The sequence below is a fragment of the Theropithecus gelada genome, chromosome 2, assembly GCF_003255815.1.
Source record: "Theropithecus gelada isolate Dixy chromosome 2, Tgel_1.0, whole genome shotgun sequence".
Lineage (NCBI taxonomy): Eukaryota > Metazoa > Chordata > Mammalia > Primates > Cercopithecidae > Theropithecus > Theropithecus gelada.
In genome coordinates, this window is record NC_037669.1 from 149,393,437 (window position 1) to 149,406,599 (window position 13,163).

Genomic DNA, 13,163 nt, shown 5'->3' on the forward strand with positions numbered 1-13,163 from the left:
TATAATCACCCAGAATCCTCAAAACAACTCTGAGAAAGTATCTATTATCATCCCCATTTTATAGATGGGGAAGCTGAGGCCTGAAACAATTACAGAAATTGACTTAATCAGACAGTTGGTAAGCCCAACTTTATGTAAAGTAAAACCTACTCCCACTGAGGTCATTTTGCAGGCAGATATGAGAGGTCCCCTTTCATAATATAAAACTCAACTCTTACATGCCTTGACGGCCTCTTGTAAAATACCAACCATGTCACAAACTGGTACAGATTTCATTATGTTATAGCACATATGGCCAGGAGAGAAGTCATAGAAAATAAGTTTGAAATACCATTAACATAAATGTGAAATAAGGCTCTGAAACAAAAATAAAAGCAGCTTGATTTTCGTATCGTAATTGTGTTTTAAATGTAATTAAATGGCTGTAAGTTTTAAACGACCCTAGAAAATCAATGGCTCAGAGGTGTCATGCGCCCAAGAAGAAATTCATGGTTGGCCATGTGTTCTGAATATTGTGGACAGTGTTGATGTGACATTAAACTTTGACTGAGGCCGGGGGACTCGTCCAGTGAAAGCTTTCCTTGATAAAGGAGCGTTTGCCTCAGGAGAGGCATGATTTCCTGTGTAGGAGTGAGGAAGTTAAATGGACGCTCCATCTGGATGTCTTGTGAAGGGAGAGCCTGTGAGCTCAGCAGTCACTTCCCTGGATTCAAATTCCAGTTTCACCGTCATAAACTCTGTGCCGGGGATTTACCTCCTTTAAACCTCAGGATTACTGTGAAGACAAAATGAGATAGTGCAAAATGCTTCAACTCAGTGCCTGAGTGGGGAAGAAGCTTGATTTGTCGGAAGAACAAATCAAGGAGGTCGGAGTGGCTGGAATGGAATGAGCAAGGGGACAGTGGGAAGAGAAGCGAAGGTGAACGGGACTCTGTAGGCCATGGTGGGGAGTTTGCATTTTGTTTTGAGTAGGAGTCCCTGGAAGATCTTAAGCAGAGGAATGAGCTTATCTGGCGTCTGTGTGGAAGATGAACTGTAGGGAGTTAAGAGTAGAAGCAGACCAATTAGGAAGCTGTTGTGGTATCCAGGAGAGGGAAGATGGTGGAGTAGACAAGGTGGTAACAGAGAAGATGAAGAAATGCGGAGTCCTCTGCCTGCAGTTAGGGTATAGTGGCACCAGCTAGGAGGATACGCACCAGGCTCTGTCTCCCTGCTTAGCCATTCCAGACAGGACTGTGCTCTACTATGGCTTTGTCCGAGGCCATCTATTAAAGGTGTTTCCAAAGCTGGTTGGTCCAGCCCATTTTTCTGTTCCTGCAGTCAGTAAACCAAGAATAGTGTTCCCATTGGGTGATTCAGTATCACTTTTATTAAACTATCACAGAGACCAATGGAGATGGGAAAGCCTCAGAGTGGTCTTTAAACTGTAGTTCCTGTAGCTGGGGGGAAATATCTTGCTTTCACTCACTGGCCTCCCATTCTGTTCGTCCAAACCGGAGATGTGTCCCAGCATGGTAGCTTTCACCACTAAATAGTTTTCATTAAACTGTTTATCAATGGAAGAATGGGAAATGTCTGATTTTAACTTTTGCTTTAAGAAAGGTGAATCCTAGTTGTTACCACCAAACTTCCAGTCCTTTGTATTGGACTTTCTGATATGGAAGTACAGCCCACAGATTGGAAATTTAGATTTGTCCTTACATTATAGTACTTTAAAATTTTTATGGCAATTTCTTAGACAGCTGTACTGTTCCAACACACTATATTGGCTATTTAAATGTAAATTAATTAAGTTAAATATTTAGTTTCTTAGTCATACTAGCCACATTCAAGTGCTCAGTAACCATATGTGGATAGTGGCTGCCTTACTGGACAATATGTAATATGGGTATTTCTGTCATCACAATTTTTCTTGTGGACAGTGCTGTGCTATTAATAGAAAAATTTTATGCTTAATTTTACTCATGTAAGGATATGTTGAAGACAAGTGCTCTGTGCTGCTTAGTTGTACTGCTTTGCAACTAGGGAAGCTTTGCAAATAGGGAAGCTGCACTGGTTCTTTGTAGTTGTTGCAGCTGTAACTGGAACTCAAGACTCTTGACTCAGCTTTACCACCAAGAGTTGATGGCCTTAACTGGTCTTAGGTTTTTACTTTTACTGTATGTGTTCTCAAAAAATGTATGGTTGGAGACTAAATTAGAGAATTTGAGTGTTAAGAAATAGTTGAATATTTTGTAATCCATGATGGGGTTGAGAGTTTCTTAGTTTCCTTTAGGAGTTGATTCTGGGGACTAGAACCTAAAAGGCATCTGCGTAAAATCCCCTAATTCTCATATACGGGGATGTGGGCATGACTGAAATGTGATTTGACAGCTAAGGTATATATAATCCTTTGGAAAGTAGTGACTGGTCTTCTAAGCGGGCTTGGAAGAACAATAGGATTGGGGTGAGGCATAAGTCACCCTAATTTATTTAAGAATAAGAATCAGTAACTCCACCGGTATTAAGCCCTGCAGCAAGAAATGAAACTCCAAAAGTTGACATCCCACCACCTGGACCCCTCTATTACAGTGATTTTTCTGCAGTTCGAGATTGTGTGCAGGAGACAACAGTAAGAAATCTCTGAGATCCATAGAGGAAGTAGGGGAGAGTGGACCATTGTGGAAAAAAACACAGCTGGTGTGATGTATTTCACTGCAACATAGGCAGGACACATTTAGAAGAGCCCACAAGGCATGGTGCTGGGTGCTGGAGACACATAGGCGAATTTGGAGGTGATGAGCACTTGGGGAGCTACCTGCTAGGATGTGTTCCCAAGGCCCTAAGTGGGAAGTGAGAGAAACCCCACCAGGCATCTTACATTCTGTGCTCCACAGGCACCTCTGGCATAAAGATCACCATTCCATTAATAGCTTCATTATAAATTCATTGCAAACTCAGCAAATCATCAATACTTCTGTTCCTTGATATTTTCATTCATAACTTGTTCATTTTATAATTCCCATAATAGAATGAGAGATACATATTGATGATTTGACACAAATATGATTTGACACAAATATGCATTTTGTTTTGTTTTTTTGTTAAAGAAAAATAGACATACGTTGAGAGGCTGAGGCGGGTGGACCACCTGAGGTAAGGAGTACAACACTAGCCTAGCCAATGTGGTGAAACCCCGTCTCTCCTAAAAATACAAAAATGAGCTGGGTGCAGTGGCAGGCGCCTGTAATCCCAGCTACTCAGGAGGCTGAGGCAGGAGAATCACTTGAGCCTGGGAGGCAGAGGTTGCAGTGAGCTGAGAACCCGCTATTGCACTCCAGCCTAGGCAGTAAGAGTGAGACTCCATCTCAAAAAAAAAACAAAAACAAAAAAAAAAACAAGAAAAACAGAAAAAGAAAGATAGACATTAATAGCAAAAATAAGACCTTGTGAAAGCAACTGTATTTAGAGTTTGACTTTGGATGCATATGGTATGGGTGGCTGAGTGAAACCAGCTGAAACTGTTTATAGTAACTGCAAACCAGAGGAAACTTAAAGCCTAGAGCCTTCTGGGAATTCTCCTTGAACAGGTATATAGGAATTTTTGTTTAAAATTGGTTCCCAAACTTAAAACTAAACATCACATCTGAATGTCTAACGCAATTGCTGTTACATTATCTAATTGAAACAGCAATTGTTATGCAGAGATCGCTGGAATTGATTCTGTTCTTAGATTTAAAACCGGGCATAATTTACAAATCTGTTTTTAAAAGGTGATGATCTGGCCAGGTGCAGTGGCTTACGCCTGCAATCCCAGCACTTTGGAAAGCAGAGGCTGAAGGATCGCTTGAGCCCAGGAATTCAAGGCTCCTGGAGTGAGCTGTGATCACACCACTGCACTCCAGGCTGGGCGACAGAGTGAGACCCCTTCTCTAAAGTATAATAATAATGATAAACAAGCAAACATAAAATAAGGCAATCCATGTATGTGGTCCTGTTGTTAAAAATCACTAGGTTTTTTTTATTTATAATTTAAAAGTACTGAAATTGGCCAATTATTTAAGGTTTCAGTCATTTCATTCTCAGCATAAATCTAACCTGAGAAAAATCAGCAAACATTGAGCAAAGATTTAGTCTTGGGGTCCACCTAGAATATAACTTTTTATCCCTTTATGAAGAAAATATGGGAGAGGCCAGGCATGGTGGCTTACACCTGTAATCCCAACACTTTAGGAGGCCGAGGAGGAGGATTGCTTGCGGCAAGGTGTTCAAGATCAGAGTTCAAGATCAGCCTGGACAACGTAAAGAGACCCTGTCTCTGCAAATTTTTTTTAATTTTTTTTTTTTTTAAAGCCAGGAGTGGTGGTGCGCACCTGTAGTCCTCACTACTTGGGTGGCTAAGATTAGAGACTTTCTTGAGCCCAGGAGTCAGAGGGTATAGTGAGCTATGATTGTGCCACTGCACTCCAGCCTGGGTGACAGAGCAAGATCCTGATGATGATGATGATGTGGGAGGGTCACAGACCTTTGACAGAAATGGGAAGAGAATGTGGCAATGGGTAGAGGCAGTCCCATTAAAGCAAAAAGTATGTGGCAGAATTTTCCTTATTTAGCTACTTCATGAAGAAAAAAGTGTAAGTTGTCTTACATAGAAAAATCTTCAGATTCTCCAGGTAATTCAAGTATTATCATCTTTATAATTACATATGTTTTTCTGTTCAGTTAGAGTGAAATACAGTCACACAGCCCATAACAATGTTTCAGTCAATGACCACCACATATATGACAGTGGTGCCGTAAGATTATATTACCATGTTTTTATTGTACCTTTTCTTGTGTTTAGATACGCAAGTATTTACCATTGTTTTACACTTGCCTGCAGTGTTCAGTACAGGAACATGCTGTACAGTGTCGTAGCCTGAGAGCAATAGGCTATACTATATAGCCTAGGTGTGTGGTGGGTTATACCATCTAGGTTTGTGTAAATGCACTCTGTGATATTTGGACAACAGAGTCACCTAATGATGCATTTCTCAGAATGTATCTCCATCATTAAACAACACCTGACTGTATACTTGTGATAGAAATCATGGAACTAAAAATAATAATAGTATTTATAGTTTTTAGCATACCTTCAAATGTATTGAATCATTTTATTTTATTTGCATCTGATTCTCTGGGATTGGGGTGACAGACCTTAGTATGACCATTTTATAAGTGGGGAAATTGAAGTCTAAAGAACTTATATCTTAACTAATGTCATACTTGTAAATGGTATGAAAACGTCAGCACATAACGTTCTGACTCAGGATACCATTATACTCTCACGCACTTATTTATCAAATATTCACCAAGATTTTTTGAGCACCTCCTATGTAGTGGGCATTGCATTGGACTGTGGGGGTAGAAAGACAAGGCATAATTTTTGTCCTCAGGGAGTTTATAATCTCGTGGAGAGCAGTTAGACAAGAGAATCGGTAACGGTTATGTGTGTGAATTCTTATAATGCCCACTGTAAGCAGTTTTAAGTGTTAGTAATTTGGAATAAAGCTTATTTTCACTTTTAAAAATTATTGAAGATCTTAAGATTAGTTAAGGTGAAAATAATTATTGCTTCGTGCAAAGAGTATGACCTGTTTTACGTGTGTGCTACTCTAAGACTGGATAAGTTGTTACTGTATCCTTTGTAAGGATCTGTTTGACTTCCCAGGATTATTTTACATGTGCCTTGATATTTCTGAAGATGCCTAATAAACAATCATGTGAAGGCATTCCTGTAACATTGCCTTGAGGGCAATTTTATAACTTACATATGTTAAAGTCATCATACTTAATCCATCCTCCAGAATGCCTGATTAATTTTAAATGGCTTTCCTATTTAGTTGAAGGAACTAGTAGATTAGAAATGCGATTGGGGGCCAGGCGCGGTGGCTCACGCCTGTAATCCCAGCACTTTGGGAGGCCGAGACGGGCGGATCACGAGGTCAGGAGATCGAGACCATCCTGGCTAACATGGTGAAACCCCGTCTCTACTAAAAATACAAAAAAAAAATTAGCCGGGCGTGGTGGCAGGCGCCTGTAGTCCCAGCTACTCTGGAGGCTGAGGCAGGAGAATGGCGTGAACCCGGGAGGCGGAGCTTGCAGTGAGCTGAGATCGCGCCACTGCGCTCCAGTCTGGGCGATAGAGCAAGACTCCATCTCAAAAAAAAAAAAAAAAAAAAAAAGTGATTGGGATTTATGTCTTCCCAATAACTTTTGTATGGCTTCATGAGAAGAAAGAGTCAGCAGTCGTGAGCAAAGGGTTTGCGAAAATTGAGACATAGTGATAGTCTAGTAAGATCAGTGCTAGGTGTATAATTTGAGAAAACAAATAGTGAATTTAGGCAGGAACTCAACTTTTAAGTCACTTAATTATACCTAAGGGTATAGCAAGGGGTTCTAAAATTGCTGTAACTATTATTTGCCTGGTATAACCACAGCAGGACAGATAGGGGAATGGAATTTTGACTTTAAACACACATTTCCTGACTTTAAACTGCACATAGGATTTAGAATTATATAGAGACTTAAATTCCAATCTTAACTATGGGCTTTTTAAAGAAAATATATATGTATACATTGGTTGCACTAGGCTCATTATTTCAGTTGCCTGAATAGTAACTTAATCCAATGCTTGAGCTAGTATTCTTTATATTTAAGAATAGTAAAAATGAGTATAACTAACAGAAAATGTTTGCATATCCAGACTATATGAATGGGATAAGAGCACTATAGCTTGTTTTTTTTTTTTTTTGGGGGGGGGGGGGGGGGGGGGATGGGGTTATTTTTTAATCCAGAAAGTGTAATTTGGAAACTTTACAAATTTTTTTTTTTTTTTTTTTTTTTTGATACGGAGTCTCGCTTTATCGCCCAGGCCTGAGCGCAGTGGCGTGATCTTGGCTCACTGCAAGCTCCGCCTCCTGCGTTCACGCCATTCTCCTGCTTCAGCCTCCCCAGTAGCTGGGACTACAGGCGCCCGCCACCACACCTGGCTAATTTTTTGTATTTTTTAGTAGAGAGGGGGTTTCACCATGTTAGCCAGGATGGTCTCAATCTTCTGACCTCGTGATCCTCCCGCCTTGGCCTCCCAAAGTGCTGGGATTACAGGCGTGAGCTACCGCGCACGGACAAAACGTTACAATTCTTACGGCACATAAGCTGTTCAATTAGATTCAGTTGAAAAGATAGCAGAAAAATTTAAAAGTTTTCATTATTGCCTTAACTTTTTCTGGGAAGCAGGGCAAATATAAATCCTAAATCCTAAATAAATAAGCAAGCACTGTAGGTGACATTTTCCCACCGGGGCCTCAGTCCAATTTTTCTAAATTTGTTTAGCTTTCTGCCTGCTTTTGAAGGCTTCTGTTGCTTGTTTTTGTTTTCTTTTTCTTTGCTCTTTCACATGGAAATCAAGTCTGTTTTTATTGATTGAAAACTTGATGTTTTATAAATAACTTGTTTGTACTGCTTGCATTTTTAGTGCTGTGTTCAAGCAGATGCCTTAGAAGAGGTTTAATGAGTAGAAAAGAAAATGAGAAAACATGAAAATGAAGTCTTCATGTATATTTTTTTATCTGAAAGAGATTCTCTTTAATAACATATTCATACCAAACAAAAATCATTCTTTCCTGAAACATCACTATAAAAATAGAACATAAAGATAACACATTTTTTTAAAGTAGTATAAATCAAGAAGGCATTTAGTATAATTAAAACACTCAGAAAGGATTTTTAAGAATATATTATTTAAAAGACAGATTAAATTACTTTTATATCCCTTGACCACCTCCAGAGTTAAATTTATGATGTGAAATTATGGGCAAATAAGAATTGTACCATAAATTTGAAAATGCCTTAAAATCTCTGATTTGGCAGTAAAAAAGGGAAGGGTCTCATTTATTGGTTGCTTAATGCTGAAGACCAGAGAAACATTTAGAGGGCTCCTAATTCTAAGGAGTTCTTTCGGGTTTTTTTTGAGACAAAGTCTCACTTTGTTACCCAGTTTGGAGTGCAGTGGTATGATCTTGGCTCACTGCAGCCTCTGCTTTCTGGGTTCAAGAGATTCTCCTGCCTTAGCCTCCCAGTAGCTGGGACTAGAGGCACCCACCACCACGCTTGGCTAATTTTTGTATTTTTTAGTAGAGACAGGGTTTTGCCATGTTGACTGGTCTCAAACTCCTGACCTCAAGTCAATCCGCCCACTTTGGTCTCCCAAAGTGGGATTTCTTTTCCCACATTGCTCTACTTAGAGTCAGGAGAGTGCTTTTGTGTGCTGTCACTTTCCCATGTTTCTCGTACAGAGAAATGTTACATGTATGGATTGCTCCTCAATCCTATGAAAACTGTAATAACCACTGTCAACTTAGACAATTGCAACTTAAGAGTTCACAGCTTTATCAAGGGTGGCAATAGCACTTTGGGGGGACTTTTGAATTTCTTACTCTAGGAACTTGGGAGAAAATAAGTGTTTTCCTCAGATACATTATTTGGTTGATCATGAGAGTCAGTATGGCAAGTCTTTAGGAAACAAATATAAACATCCCAAAATAAATGGAACACCCACAGAGAAGTGGGGAGTTGGAATTATGACTGCCCAAAGCACAAGCCCTGCCACTAAATATCACCTCTCTTTTACCACCTCACCCCAAGCCGCTCCTGAGTACTGCATATAATAAAATAGTGTTTTCAAAACTATGAAGGGAGGGAGAGACCATTTAATCAAAGATGGGCTGTTACATGGACTGGACTGACAAGAAGAAAAGCACAGGGAACCCAGGGGCATTTTTACTCCTGCTAAATGCTCCTAGAAATGAATAAGGGTTTGATTGCTAGACACAGACCTTCTAAAATCCCTGGGCTACACTTGAGCGCCTCCAAATAAATTGTAATTTGTTAATTCATTAAAATTCTAAAGTGCCCACCAGAGATCAGGTGCTGGATTGGGCACAGAAACTGCAATAATTGAAAAATCACATTCCTGAATGGGGCTGGGTGAGGTAAGGAGGCTCTTACTAGTTGGGGTGATGTCCCAGAAACAATGAACAGTGGCACAGGGTGACAGGGATCATGGTACAGGGTTATACGTGTGATATTGCTCAGTTACTAGAAGAATGGGCATTGGAGAGTTATACTGACATGGGTTCAAATCCCTATTCAGCCATTTAATTTACTAGGCATGTGATTAAGTTTCTGGAACTTTCTGAAGTTAGTATCCTGGATGTAATGGTCAAACCTGCCTTGTAAGGTTGATCTGAAGACTGAAGGAGGCAGTAGATGAAAGGCGCTTGGCACAAGCAGGCACTCAATAAATGGTAGTGTTGCTTTATTTATTTATTTTTTAACCTCTCTTCCAGGTCTGTAATAAGGAATAGAAGTGTGGTGTTTGTGTAGAACTTGTCTACAAGCCAACTTGTTTCAAGCTGGATGGTAATCCCTTTGGGGCATGGCGAGTTCCCATTGGAAATACCCATTCCTACTCACTATGCCCTTTCTTCATTTAAAATATGATCTTTCATAAGATCTGGACTTTGTCCACAGAAGCGCTTCCAAACCCTCCCTACTTCAACCAGCCACCGCTACCCCATCACCAACCAAGGGCATTCCTTAACCGTTAACTTTTCAAAGTAGAGAAAAGATTGTCGGTTAAAAACTGCAAATAATTTTCTCTGTTTACAGATGGAGATTTTATTTTTACCTTTGGAGTCCCAAATCATTAGAATAGGCCTCACTAATTATACAAATTAAGTAAAGACTGTATTCACTTATTCCTAATAGAGACACAACATAATATGGGGGTTACAAGTGTATTTTCTAACAGTGTAGTTTCTGGAGCCAGACAACCTGGTTCAAATACCAGCTCCACTATTGTGCTGGTGAGTCTCCAAAGATGACCTCCCCAATCACTACACCTCCTGCTATTCGTGCCTTTTTCTGGTATCTCCCAGCATTGACTCTGGGCTTGCTCTTGGAACAAATCGGATGGAGCAGAGGTGACATTACATGACTTCTGGGGCAAGAACATGAGAAGCTGCCATATAAGGACCACCATGCTGTGAGGATGCCTAACATAGCCATGTAGAGAGGCTTTGTGGAGAGACAGAGAGGCCCAGAAGGTCCCTAGTAGTTCCAGTCTTCTCAGCTGAGGTGCCAGACATGTGAATGAAGTCATTTTGAAGGCCTAGCCCAGTGAGCCTTCAGATGACTCAAGCCCAAGCTCCTAACTGATAGTAAATGCATGAGAGAATTCAAGCCAGAACCATCCAGCTGAGACCAGTGACCCACAGAACCGTAACAAATAAGAATACATTATTGTTTTAAGCCACTAAATTTGGGGGTTGTTTGTTGTGCGGCAGGAGATTACTGTAATAGTTACGAGCTGTATGACTTTGGGCTTGCTACTTAACCTCCCTGTGCCTCAGTTTCCTCATCTATAAAATGTGGATGATACTACTCCCTACCTCATAGGATAGCTTTGGGACTGAAATTAGTTATTATGTGTACGGCATTAAGAACAGTGCCTAGCACATGGTAAATACTCAAAAAAATGTTATTTCTTCATGAAATATTAAACTTATTGAACACTATGTGCCATGGCCTGTTTCATATCCTGGGCACACAGTGAGAAGGTCCCTGCACTAATGGTGCTTGCATTCTAGAAGCAGGAGAGAAACCATAAAATAGATAGGATGGTGATGTTAAGAGTGACCCTGATGAGGTGACATTTGAGTGGAAACCTAGATGATGCAAAGAGTCTACCCACTGATGGTTCTTGGAGAAACTGTGAGGTCACCACTCCTTCGGGTGCAGTGATTTATTGTGTGGAAGCAGACAGTATCTCTGAGGCTTCTTGCCCGTCATAAGTGAAGCACAAAATGTCTCCTGGATGTTTATAAATGGAAAGGCCTTGCTCATGGATTAAGGTTAGCTCCTGTGATGAGGGTGGTAGGTTTGGATTGCTTCTTTATGTTTGGTTTCTTTGGTTTTTGACTTTTGAGAGATGCTTTGGGGATGTGACACGGGGAGGAGGGAGCTGAAGGGTCTGTGTTTATGAGGAATGTTGCCTTGGGTTCTGGGTACCGGAACTTTGCACTGTGGTGCGGAGTTGGGAGGAAGCTGTTTTCGTCATCTCCATTCACAGCTCTCTGCAACCTTTGTTGGGGGGAATCTTAAGAACATCAAGAAAGAGCGCCCTTGGAACAGATAGAGATTTCCTCTTCATGGGTCTGTCCAGGGTACTTCCATCAGCAGGGACATTTCATTTACACATTCATCTGTTGATTGGCACTTGGGTGTGCTTCTCCCTTTTGGCTATTTTGAGTATTTTGAACCATGCAGTGCTTTCACTTCCTTTGCATATGTAGTCAGGAGTGGAACTGCTGGATCATGTGATAATTTAGGTTTTGAGGAATCGCCAAACTGTTTTCTAGAAGTGAAAGAGAAAAAACCTGGTGAACACTGTTACCAGGAAGCCAGACTGCTTTGTAGGCCAATGTGGATGTCCCCTAGAGTTGCTCCCAAACAACTGGCATTTTGAAGAGAATGCTGGCACAGTCATCAGCTGCTATGAACTTGAGCCATTGTGCTTTAGTGGTTACAACTTGTGCATTGTTTAAAGATACATATATTTGTGGTTGACAAAATTTTTTTAAACAAGGAGATCATCAGGAGCCAGGCAGCTACTCCAGGAGATGCCCAATATGCTTGTTTTCATTATGATAACTATAATTTTAATGAACTTATTTTATTATTTCCCCATAAATCTTAGATATATGAAAATTTGTTCCTATAAATCTTAGCTATGCATATACTATTTTATTATTCCTTATCAATCTGTATACATCTGCAAATAACAAAACTATATTTCTTAGAATAGAAATAACAGAATTATGAAGTCAGAAGGGAATTATCAGACAGTCTTCCTAACTACCTGTCTGTACCCTAGTACACACCGGATGTCCACTTCCTCTGTGTTCCCATAGCATTCGGGGACATCTTTATTATAGCACTGATCAGCCTGTATTATAATCATGTTTATTAATCTGCCTTCCCTACTAAACTATAAAGCTCTTGCAGACAAGGCCCTTGTTTTAGTTGTCTATTTTCCTGGTAGCTAACGTAGTGGTTGACACATACAGTAGTAGGTGAGTGAAAGAATGAATTGATTAATCAATCAATTCATAGCTCCATCCACCTGCTTCTGGGCAGAACAGCACAGAAATGATAAATCTCTGAAGAAAAGTATCAATTTGTTTCCAAAGATGTCTGGAGAAAAGAGATGTATTAGTCCATTTTCACACTGCTATAAAAAACTACCTGAGACTGGGTAATTTATAAAGAAAAGAGGTTTGATTGACTCACAGTTCTGCATGGCTACGAAGGCCTCAGGAAACTTAATCACCATGGAAAGTGAAGGGGAAGCAAGGCACGTCTTACATCATGGCAGAGAGTAAAGGGGGAGTGCCACATTTCAAACCATCAGCTCAGCGGGGCACAGTGGCTCATGCCTTTAATCCCAACACTTTGGGAGGCCAAGGCGGGCGGATCACGAGGTCAGAAGATCGAGACCATCCTGGCCAACATGGTGAAACCCCATCTCTACTAAAAATACAAAAAGTAGCTGGGTGTGGTGGTGCGCGCCTGTAGTCCCAGCTACTCGGGAGGCTGAGGCAGGAGAATTTCTTGAACCCGTGAGGCGGAGGTTTCAGTGAGCCGAGATTGCGCCACTACACTCCAGCCTGGCAACAGAGCAAGACTCTGTCTAAAATAAAATAAAATAAAACCATTAGCTCTCATGAGAACTCATTCACTGTCACGAGAATGGCATGGGGGAACCGCCCCCATGATCCAGTCACCTCCCACCAGGCTCCTCCTGCAACATGTGAGGATTACAATTTGAGATGAGATTTGGGTGGGGACCCAGAGCCAGACCATATCAGGAGACTTCTAAGTTTTGTACTCTTAGAATTCTACATCGAGAAAGATGTTCTCTTCCTGTGTCCTCCCCTGCTGTGTGTCTAGTTGCGTTCTACACCCCCAGGTGTGTCATTTTCTGTCACCATATGATTGTATTGAATGACTCTCTGTACCAACATTGGTGACATGAACAGAGCAGCAGGCCGTTTGGACTTATTGTTGGTTTCTGAATACTC

At 40.8% G+C, this 13,163-nt stretch overlaps 1 protein-coding gene across 1 annotated transcript in view; it reads left to right on the plus strand.

Moving 5' to 3' along the window:
- Nucleotides 1-13,163, plus strand: part of PCOLCE2 (procollagen C-endopeptidase enhancer 2) — a 76,373-nt gene that overhangs the window by 2,553 nt on the left and 60,657 nt on the right. The window lies entirely within an intron of this gene.